The sequence below is a fragment of the Lolium rigidum genome, chromosome 7 (assembly GCF_022539505.1).
Source record: "Lolium rigidum isolate FL_2022 chromosome 7, APGP_CSIRO_Lrig_0.1, whole genome shotgun sequence".
In the NCBI taxonomy this organism is placed as follows: domain Eukaryota; kingdom Viridiplantae; phylum Streptophyta; class Magnoliopsida; order Poales; family Poaceae; genus Lolium; species Lolium rigidum.
In genome coordinates, this window is record NC_061514.1 from 287434766 (window position 1) to 287446903 (window position 12138).

General features: G+C 49.9%; 1 pseudogene; it reads right to left on the reverse strand.

The window, feature by feature from the left end:
• Positions 1 to 2558: 2558 nt before the first annotated feature.
• On the reverse strand, positions 2559 to 9130 carry LOC124672918 (annotated as a pseudogene).
• Between the last annotated feature and the right edge of the window lie 3008 nt (positions 9131 to 12138).

Below are 12138 nucleotides of genomic sequence, written 5' to 3' on the forward strand. Positions count from 1 at the left end.
TTATAAGATATAATTTACATGATGCATATGCTTTATTACTACCGTTGACAAAATTGTTTCATGTTTTCAAAATCAAAGCTCTAGCACAAATATAGCAATCGATGCTTTTCCTCTATGAGGACCATTCTTTTACTTTCAATGTTGAGTCAGTTCACCTATTTCTATCCACCTCAAGAAGCAAACACTTGTGTGAACTGTGCATTGATTCCTACATACTTGCTTATTGCACTTATTATATTACTCTATGTTGACAATATCCATGAGATATACATGTTACAAGTTGAAAGCAACCGCTGAAACTTAATCTTCTTTTGTGTTGCTTCAATACCTTTACTTTGAATTATTGCTTTATGAGTTAACTCTTATGCAAGACTTATTGATGCTTGTCTTGAAGTGCTATTCATGAAAAGTCTTTGCTTTATGATTCACTTGTTTACTCATGTCATACATATTATTTTGATCGCTGCATTCACTACATATGCTTTACAAATAGTATGATCAAGATTATGATGGCATGTCACTCCAGAAATTATCTTTGTTATCGTTTTACCTGCTCGGGACGAGCAGAACTAAGCTTGGGGATGCTGATACGTCTCCAACGTATCGATAATTTCTTGTGTTCCATGCCACATTATTGATGTTATCTACATGTTATATGCACACTTTATGTCATATTCGTGCATTTTCTGGAACTAACCTATTAACAAGATGCCTAAGTGCCCGTTCCTGTTTTCTGCTGTTTTTGGTTTCGAAATCCTAGTAACGAAATATTCTCGGAATCGGACGAAATCAACGCCCAGGTTCCTATTTTACCCGGAAGCATCCAGAACACACGAGAACCGCCAGAGAAGGGGGGCAGGGCCACCACACCACACCCCGGCGCGGCCAAGGGGGGGGCCTAGGGTGTGGGCCCCCCAGAAGCCCTCCTGCGCCGCCTCTCCGCCTATATAAAGCCCCTGACCTAAAAACCTCGGCGCGTTCGACGAAAACCACAGAAACCTTCCAGAGCCGCCGCCATCGCGAAGCCAAGATCCGGGGGACAGGAGTCTCCGTTCCGGCACCCTGCCGGAGCGGGGAAGTGCCCCGGAAGGCTTCTCCATCGACACCGCTGCCATCTCCACCGCCATCTTCATCACCGCTGCTGCTCCCATGAGGAGGGAGTAGTTCTCCATCGAGGCTCGGGGCTGTACCGGTAACTATGTGGTTCATCTCTCTCCTATGTGCTTCAATACAATAATCTCATGAGCTGCCTTACATGATTGAGATTCATATGATGATGCTTGTAATCTAGATGTCATTATGCTAGTCAAGTGAGTTTTACTTATGTGATCTCCGGAGACTCCTTGTCCCACGTGTGTAAAGGTGACGAGTGTGTGCACCGTGTGGGTCTCTTAGGCCATATTTCACAGAATACTTATTCACCTGTTGAATGGCATAGTGAGATGCTTATTTATATCTCTTTATGATTGCAATGTGTTTGTATCACAATTTATCTATGTGCTACTCTAGCAATGTTATTAAAGTAGTTTTATTCCTCCTGCACGTGTGCAAAGGTGACGAGTGTGTGCACCGTGTTAGTACTTGGTTTATGCTATGATCATGATCTCTTGTAGATTGCGAAGTTAACTATTGCTATGATAATATTGATGTGATCTATTCCTCCTACATATGCATGAAGGTGACAGTGTGCATGCTATGCTAGTACTTGGTTTAGTCTTTTGATCTATCTTACACTAAAGGTTACTAAAATATGAGCATTATTGTGGAGCTTGTTAACTCCGGCATTGAGAGTTCGTGTAATCCTACGCAATGTGTTCATCATCCAACAAAAGAGTGTAGAGTATGCATTTATCTATTATGTTATGTGATCAATGTTGAGAGTGTCCACTAGTGAAAGTCTATTCCCTAGGCCTTGTTCCTAAATACTGCTATCGCTGCTTGTTTACTGTTTTACTGCGTTACTACTGCTGCGTTACTACTGTTGTGTTACTACTGCTTGTTTACTGTCCTGGGCAAAGCACTTTTCTGGTGCAGTTGCTACTACTTATTCATACCACCTGTATTTCACTATCTCTTCGCCGAACTAGTGCACCTCTTAGGTGTGTTGGGGACACAAGAGACTTCTTGCTTTGTGGTTGCAGGGTTGCATGAGAGGGATATCTTTGACCTCTTCCTCCCTGAGATCGATAAACCTTGGGTAATCCACTTAAGGGAAACTTGCTGCTGTTCTACAAACCTCTCGCTCTTGGAGGCCCAACACCGTCTACAAGAATAGAAGCTCCCGTAGACATCGGATACCACGGTGGCATTCATTTACATGATTCCCTAATGTGAATATCTCTATTTTCACCAATTATCCAACTATGAGATGCAACCGAGTGGCAGTAGCAAGAGCTAATGAGGTCACAGCACAGCACAAGCAATCACACCAGTGAACCACTACTGAGTTGAGTTCAAAACAAAGCTAGGGTACCCAACTCTAGTTGGCTTCCATCCAAGCTTCAATAACACATCATAAGCAACAGCAACATCAGCACAATGAGCCAACAACAAGCACATCACAGCAGCAACAGCACAACATCAGCTGGAGCTTCATGCTGCAAGGGTTACAAGCACAGCAACAGCACAGCAACATCATTTCGTCGAGCACAGCAACAGCACAACAACAGCATTTCGTCGAGCACCTTGTGCTCACGCGGGAGAGGAATTAAGAGGGATGGGAGGGGAGGGGAGAGAGAGCACCGATGCCAGGGGTGGAGGACGAGCTTGAAGATGACGGCAGCTGGGGTGGAGGAGGAGGAGGAGGAGGCGGCGGATCCTCCACCTTGCCGCGACGGCGTCCCCTCCTCGCGGCGGCCCCTCCTCGCCGTAGGGGCAGCTTGTGCTGCAGGTGGCGGGGATGGGAGGACCGCGGCGGCATGCGCCCCTCGCGGAGGAAGGCGGCGGCGACGGCGGCGACGACGACCATGGAGGATCCAGGCGACCACGCGGAGGAAGGCGGCGGCGGCGGATCCAGGCGACCACGGAGGAGAGGGGAGAGGGGAGAGGGGGGTAATCCTCCAGGCGACCACGGAGGAAGGCGGCGGCGGCGGATCCAGGCGACCACGGAGGAGAGGGGAGAGGGGAGGGGCTCGGGAGGGGAGAGAGGTGAACAGGAGGGGGAGAGGCACGGGCGAGATGATATAAGTCCCTTAATTCTGTGGCGCACCGGAGAAGGTGCGCCACAGAATCAACTACTTCTGTGGCGCACCAAGCCCGGTGCGCCACGAAAGAGTTATTTCGTGGCGCAGCACGACATGTGCGCCACGAAATACCTACAGTAATAAATGGTGGTGGTAGGATGTGGGCCCCACACAGTTTCTGTGGCGCACTACCCAACCGTGCGCCACAAAATTAAGCTATTTCTGTGGCGCACCGTGCCTGGTGCGCCACAAAATAAGTTTCTGTGGCGCATTCAAAACGGTGCGCCACAGAACTAAGCTTCACCTATAAGGGTTTTCCTACTAGTGAGGTCGTCGGGAAGAGCCGAGGAGACCTCTTGCCACTTGGCCAGGATATCGACGGCGCCCTGCTGGACGGACCTTTCAACTGTGAACACCGTCACTGTGGGCGGCACGGCCACGAGCTTCACCTGCCACGACAGCACGATCCCGAAGCTCCCGCCAACGCCCCCGCCGCGGATGGCCCAGAAGAGACGTCCCGCCCCATGGCGTTCCTGTCCAGGATCCGCGCGCCCCTTGGCGTCTGTTAGCATTAAGCACGATCAACACGGATCTGGGACTCCACGGAGCTAGAAGGGATTTTTACTGTTGTCTATAACAGTAATTCTGAGCATGCAGATGATCGAGGTACAGGAACTTGTATGGAAGGAAACGTTACAGGTTCAGAAGCTTCGTCGACTCCTACGACCGCGCCAAGTTCAGGCGCCTGGTGGCCAGCGGCCAGTCCACGCGCGGACGGGAGCGCGTCCAACGCTTGGCCAGGAAGCGGCAGCAGTAGGAGGCCATCTCGGCCAGAAGGAGCTGGCACCTCTCAGCCTGGGAGCTTGACAGGGGCGCGGCCGAGAGACATCCCGCGCGGGAGCCCAGGTTAGGATTAGAAGTGTACATGGAGTAGAACTAGCTGATTACCTGCGTGTATAAAAGCTGAGGCCTACCTTGTACTCTGTAACCAACACCGTGAGTTGAATCAATACAAGAAAAAATACCAAGGTGCGATATGCACCTGTGGCTAATCGCTTTTGTGTTGTGCGCGTGAGTAGTACTAGCTAGCAGATCACAAGATCGATCAAGCAGGAGCTTGGCTAGCTGGGTCGTACCTCACGGCGGGAAGTACTGGCTATCGTACGTGCGTGACGTCTCATCGGAAATCACTTCGTCGTTAGTCGTCGGAAAGTACTCGACGGCAGGGGCTGTGTTTGGTATTAGATCGGCGAAAATACTGCCGGGTCTGGGCCAACAATTGGTATCAAAGCCTCGTGGAGGATCTCCTAGTAACGGGAGGTCATGACGAAAGAGGTGGGCGAGTATTCCGGCGTCGCGGCGCCGGTGTCGACGCAGTATCCGCAGTACATCCGTGACAACTACACGGTGTGGGCGACCACGATGATGTGGGCGCTCGAGTCCAACGAAATCTGGGAGGCTGTCGATCCAGGCGGCGACGAGTTCATGAAGGGCGCGCCGAAGTAGCGCAAGGACCGACAGGCACTCACGGCCATCTGCTCGGTGATGCCGATGGACGTGAAGCAGCACCTGATCTCGAAGAAATCTGCAAAGGAGGCGTGGGAGACGATCAAGACGCTAAATCTTGGTCACGAGCGCGTCCGCGAGGCGGCCCTACAAACCTTGCAGAAGAAGTATGAGAATCTGGAGATGGGAGAAGATGAGACGGTGGACGCCTTCGCTTCGAGGGTCGCTACATTGGTCAATGGGATTCGCGCGCTCGACGAGAAACTCGAGGAGATCTCGATTGTAAGGCGTTTCCTTCGCGCGGCGTCGCCGCGTTACTTGTCCGTTGTTTCGGCGATTGAGCAGTGCGTTGATCTCAAGACTCTCACGATGGATGATCTAGTTGGACGGTTCAAGGCTCATGATGAGCGGATGAAGATCACCTATGGTGATGTGGTACCGGATGAGCACGTTATGCTTACCCGTGCCCAGTGGCAGGCGGTGGCCGCCAAAGAGAAAGGCGATAAGGCATATGACAGCAGAAGTGATAAAGAAGCTTCTCGCCCAACGAAAAAGTACATCGTAGGGGAGGACGAGGACGATGCTTCACCGAGGAGGAAGTTTGACATCAAGAAGTAAGATGTCATAACTGCGGCAAGCTCGGTCACTTCAAGGTTGATTGCCGGAAACCACCAAAGCCGAAGGAAAGGGCTCTCATCGCCCAGGAAGGAGATGATGGACCGATGATGCTGATGCTCGAAGTATGCGAGCAGAAGGACGAGGAGGAGCTACCTCCTTCATCAACGGCTACGGAGATTGTGATGGATCACGGTCTACCGTATGTGGATCACGTGGAAAAGCTATGCGATGAAGGTGTCGTCGAGAAGCAACGGAGTGCCCCGTTTTCACGTGAAACCACGGATGAGGCAAGTGAAGCTTTGGAGCTCGTTAATGGCGATATATGCAGTCCAATTTCACCCGCAACCCCGTCCGGCAATGAGTACTTCATGCTTGTGGTGGATGATCTCAGCCAATACATGTGGATTGTGTTGCTGAAGAGTAAAGATCAAGGTCTAAAAGCATTCGAGAAGATCAAGAAAGCTGGAGGAGTCGAAGCAAGGGCGAAGAGAAAGTCCCTACGCACAGATCGGGGTGGTGAATTGAAGCATAAAGTGGTGGCCATGGCACGGAGCATGATGGAAAGCAAAGGCTTGCCAGGAAAGTTCTGGGGTGAGGCAGTCAACATGGCTGTCTACTTGCTGAACAGGACGCCAACTAGGAGTATGGTTGGTGGAGTCCGTACGAAGCATGGTACGGACGAAAGCCCTCGGTTGATCATCTTCGCACTTTCGGGTGTGTGGCGCATGTCAAGACGGTGTCCGGCCATAAAAGAAACTTGGCGGATCGGAGTACGCCAATGATCATGACTGGTTATGAAGAAGGTTCGAAAGCGTATCGTCTGTGCAATCCCTCGACCAACAAGGTGATTGTCGGGTGTGATGTAGTCTTCGAGGAAGACTTGTCATGGATCTGGGACTCCACGGAGCTAGAAGGGATTTTTACTGTTGTCTATAACAGTAATTCTGAGCATGCAGATGATCGAGGTACAGGAACTTGTATGGAAGGAAACGTTACAGGTTCAGAAGCTTCGTCGACTCCTACGACCGCGCCAAGTTCAGGCGCCTGGTGGCCAGCGGCCAGTCCACGCGCGGACGGGAGCGCGTCCAACGCTTGGCCAGGAAGCGGCAGCAGTAGGAGGCCATCTCGGCCAGAAGGAGCTGGCACCTCTCAGCCTGGGAGCTTGACAGGGGCGCGGCCGAGAGACATCCCGCGCGGGAGCCCAGGGAGCAGGACATCGTCCCGATGGCCAGCAGCAGAGTTGCACTGGAGCACAGCTCGGGCAAGTGCTAGGCGCGGCCTCGAGGCTTTCGGACCTGAAGGGAGCAGTATCCCAGCTCGGGCTGGAGCTATACCACGAGACCAAGATCCAGGAGGGGCGCTTGGTGACGGACCAGAAAGAAGTGGCATGTCAATAGGAGAGCCGCATGGAGTGACGGGAGCTTTACCTGAAGGCGAAGAAGAAGCTTCGTATGGAGATTGGGCACAAGTGTTGCCTGAAAAACCAGTACGTAGCTTAGGAGGAGCTTCATCAGAAGGTCCAGAAGAAGGAGGGCTCACCAGCTCAGAAAAAAGGCACGATTGGAACAGCCATGTTGCTGCTCTAACCGGGCCAGAAGAGAGAGCAATCCCAGCTCAGGTTGCACCAGAAGGGATGGAAGTTGACATCCCAGCGAGAAATAAGCAGCCACATTATGCATGTCTACAACTAATCGATCTAGCTACAGGTGAGTTTCCACGTACGTGGATGCATGATGGACAAAAGAATCAGCCGGATTTGCATCGTCCATCAGGCAAGTATCTAGCTAGTGTTGCTATGAGTTGCAGCATGTACGTCCGTGTGAATCTCGACGAGAAAGTACTTCGGGGAGATCACATTTGTGAGTCGCAAGGGAGCCACGTGGAACCTCAGCTAGGACTTGGAGGATCCGCAAGTGAAGAAACAAGTGCGACGTCGGGCGCAGAAGAGTATGTCGTGCTATCTTCGACTGCACTGAAGACGAGACGACTACGACCGATGAGAGCACGCATGCGACGCGTGTTAGACTACTATCCGAAGAAGGAACTTCGGACGGTAAATAATCCGGTGAAGATGAAGCACATAAAGCAATGTTTGTTCATCAAGGAACCGGTGAAGACGGAAGATGCGGACAAGGAAGATCGGCGTCAAGACATGGAGAAGCCGACAAAGGTAAAGTGGGTGACATGGGTTCCACGAGGAGCGGCAGAATCAATGCCAAAGATGACGCCTGCGAGAAGTAGCTGGCGAATGTGGGATCCAGGTCAAGGTGAAATACATGTCGTGCTTAGGGGGGTGATTGTTAGCATTAAGCACGATCAACACCGGCACGGAGTCGTGGACGTAACCTCCGTATAGGACTAGAATTCATATACGAGTAGGTTCGGACGTATGTCTCCGGTTAGGATTAGAAGTCTACATGAAGTAGGACTAGCTGATTACCTGCGTGTATAAAAGCTGAGGCCTACCTTGTACTCTGTAACCAACACCGTGAGTTGAATCAATACAAGAAAAAACACCAAGGTGCGATATGCACCTGTGGCTAATCGCTTTTGTGTTGTGCGCGTGAGTAGTACTAGCTAGCAGATCACAAGATCGATCAAGCAGGAGCTTGGCTAGCTGGGTCGTACCTCACGGCGGGAAGTACTGGCTATCGTACGTGCGTGACGTCTCGTCGGAAATCACTTCGTCGTCAGTCGTCGGAAAGTACTCGACGGCAGGGGCTGTGTTTGGTATTAGATCGGCGAAAATACTGCCGGGTCTGGGCCAACAGCGTCGACCAGCGTGGCGTCCATGACGTGGTCGGTGGCAAGGCCGTGCTTGCGCAGGAGCATGCCAAAGCCGCCACCGCTGAGGTGGCCGCCGACGCCCACCGTCGGGCACAGGCCCGCCGGGAATACGAGACGACCGCTCACCTTTGCGATGGCATAATAAAGCTCCCCGAGTGTTGCGCCGGAGTCCACCCACGCGGTGGCCGTTCGCCGCTTGACACGAACGGAGCGGAGGCCTGCGAGATCGACCACCGCGAACGGCTCCTCCGCGCGCGCCGACCTGTACGAAAGGCCCTCGTAGTCTAGATATACACTTTTTTTCTCATGATTTAACATGTTTCACAAATTAATAAATTAACAAAATAATTTAACATGAACACTACTTTGCTAGGTAGGTCCACGAGTTGCAGGCAGTAGGCTTGTACCGATGAATGCTCGTGATTCCTTGGGATTTGAGACCATGACGAGTGAACCTCTCAGATTCGCAAAAAAAAAAAGAGTGAACCTCTCACGGGTATTCAGGACTTGGTGTGTGTGATGAATCTGACCGATCCGATCGACATAAGGCAGGCTTCAACGACAAAGGGGAGAGGGGGCACACCGGCAAGGATCGGACACGTCGTCGCGAGTGCGCGACGGGAACCAGGCTGGGCGGAACGGAACAAGATCGTGGACGGAAGAATCGGGACATGAGTCGATCGGGAACTTTTGGGGAATTGGTCGTGGCATGCTAGACTTGGGCCGGACGAGCAAATAACATAGGAAACAAGTACGGGGCTCCAAGAATTTGGGGGCCCCTGTAAATCGGGGGCCTGGTTCGATCGATCACTTCGATCATGGCCATCGACGGGCCTGGGCGCACGCCGTGGCGGCGGCCGCAGACGACGGCGGCCTGGACGTGGGATGCGTTCATCGCCGTGACGATGCAGAGCGGCCTCACCATGGCCGGCGTGAGGAACCTCGGGTTTCGGACAGATGACGCCAGGACCGATGCGAACGACGGCGAGCTCCGGATGAAGATGAGCTGCTCGGGTATGGCCCTAGAGAGGCACAGGAGGAAGTCATCAGAGGAAGCATAGGCAGAGAACAAGAAGAAGCTCGAGATGGCGAGCATTGCTAGCGCCATGGTCCCCCACGAGGACGCCGAGCTCAATCTGCATGCTCTGTGAACATTGCTAGTGGTGCAACTCGTGTAGTTAATTAGAGTACTACGTAGAGCCCGACGACTAAAATTTGAGCCTCCGTGGCTAATTAACAGCACTGTATTATTTTTCGCAGGAAGTTTAAGTAGGAGTACTTAATTTGAAGCCGATCGGTATCGATCTGACATCTCGATCGTGATCCCATGTGACATGTATATAAATCGTTGAATACATGCATCTCGGTCGGATCGGAATAGTTCACTGTCAGTGCACAGTTAAACAATTTTCTAATGGGTTGTGGGCACAATCCATTTTCTCCTAAAAACCCCGATTACCGTATTTCAATTGTCCTACCGCCACGTCTTTCAATTCTAGACATGTGTTCCACAATATAAACACACTGTATTTAAGATCACTGGTGTATTTTCTTTTTTAACAAGGAAAGTGCCGCAAAGGTCCGACATGTTGCATTAACTGAGGGAGGTGTGGATACTACCAAATCCTCTCATTTTACACGCATGATCCTAAAACAAAGATTAGAAATACAATCATCATGTCCTTCGCCACCGATCTCGCGTCGAATCTTCTGGTCGTGGCTGCCAACTCTGTCGACGGGGATCACACAACTTCGAAACCGCCAGAGAGCTACATGCTGGATTTGAAGAGCATTCCGCTGGAATGCCGGTTGAGAGGTTGAAGATGGGATGACGCTAGCCAAGAATCAAAAGATCAGCCACATAAGTGAGAGCTCGGAGTGGCCACCATTCGACCATAAAAGCCTTCGCATAACGACAAGAGGTCATTGTAGAACATACAAATAATTTGTACATATATTTTACTTCCGGTCAATGAAAGAATGCAACACAGATCTAGTTCCCAACCGCCATCTGTAGTGACAGAATCATACTTGTGAAAACTGATTTGGTGTGACCAACTAGAACAATAAAATCATCACTTTCTTATTTGTTTGGATCTCGCTTCTTATAGTGCCTCAAAAATGTGTGATGAATAACTAACTAAGTGACAAAGTGCATGATCTTCGCCACCATATAAGAGCTTGTAGAGTTCTTCTAGGAGGTGTGATAGTATGCCTCATTGTGTTAAATCTAAGGTGTTAATACTTGAGACATTGGAGAGAGCCAAACACTTCAATCACAGCCTGCGAATCATGAGGCGTCGGCCTCCATGCACGCCATGGCATAGTCAACCGCTTCCCTAGCGGTTTTTTGGTGCGAGACAGTGCCATAGTTGGTGCCCTATGTCACTCAACAGTGGAAAATAGGGCGATGATCTGTGCGTGTGTCGGTGTCTGTTGATGTACTCACTACATGCTGCAGACACGGTCGACGCATCCACGCAGCACTCGCTATGTGCATGTAACATCCTTCATGGTTCCTTCGTAAGTGGCTACTAACGCGAAGACGAAGAGGTCGAGCACAAGCTTGGTGCAGATGGTTCACTGCAAGAGGTGCCATCGACGTTTGGGATGGAACAAATGACCTACGAATAGATCAGCCATGAAGCTTCGATGGGTTGCATGGATAATGGTTTATATACCGGCGCTACAAAAGTGCCTACAACGTTCTGAATTCACTCGCCGGGAGCGCCCCCCAGTCTTGACGAGGTACCGGTTGTGTGATTGTATAATCTCATCTTGCTTCTTGAGATGCTGCCGTCATGATCGGTATCCGTTGTTTCCATACTAAAAGTCAATGACTTGCTTGGTGTTCTAGGTTTAGTAGCAGCAATATGCACGTGGGGACGGCATCACATGTGAAGTTTAAAGCTTTACCTTTCATGGTGGTCTGGCCTTAATAGGTCGTGTCTGGCAATGACCTTGTTGAAACCATTGTTTTAAGAGCGGAGACTATTTTCAGGGTGATACCTAAGATCTTCGGATCGGGCAAGTGGAGGTGTCGCTTTTGAAGAGCATGGAGTTCAGGTGATGTCTTGGTAATGGATGTATTGTTGCTACTAGGATGGAATACCGTAGTGGGGCTTTTTGTTTCTTAGTTTTATTTTTTTATTTTTTAGTTGTGTGCATTTGTACTACTATTAGGGTATTGCGTTGTTGCTGAGGATGGATGTCATTGGTATCTCTCGATATTAATATATCTCCTTTATCAAAAAAAATGTTCATGTCTTTGATCATTGAGAATGTGCATGCACATGGATATATGAGATACATTTTGAAGTGAATCGTCATGTACTAGTTTCTTGTGTGTAAGAATTGCTGCAAAAATGTGCGAGCCTGAGGTTTGGCCAACTCTTGGCCAATGGCTTGCACTTTCTTCTCTTGCGACACATTAGCTTTAGTAGATTTAGAAAGAATGGGCTGAACATATGCAATAAAGAATATGATAAATCATGCATTGATTTCTAAAAGGGGAAGATGAAGACAGAATACAAACAATGTGTACCTCTACTGCATTTCTCCAATCTGAGAACACTATTTCTGTGACCAAATAAGCAACATGGGTTTTTCTATATATCCATGGAGAAAAATTTCACGTACTATAATGAAAAGTGTCATTTTCAGTCTGATTGCCCGGATCCAAAGCGAGAGAAGATAAATCTTGTCGAAAAGGAAGAGGGAGATCCAGCCCTTTTTCCGATGGAAACTTGTGAGTTAACACTGTCAAGATGCAGTACCAGAAGGGCAATTTTTCTCAATGTAGAGAAAGTGGTGCCAAATCTTACAACTGACCGTGAGACATCGTGGTACTTGGATACATGATATTGATCGAGCCATCAAGGTCAGAGTCACTTTCGGAGATGGATCAGCAGTAGAGATTTGTGGACGTGGCTCGGTGCTACTGTCGGATGTTCATTTCGTTCCGAGGCTAATTAAGAGTAACATCATTAGTTTTGGCGAACTGGATGAAATTGGTTGCAAATACTCGGCAGAAGATGGAGTCATG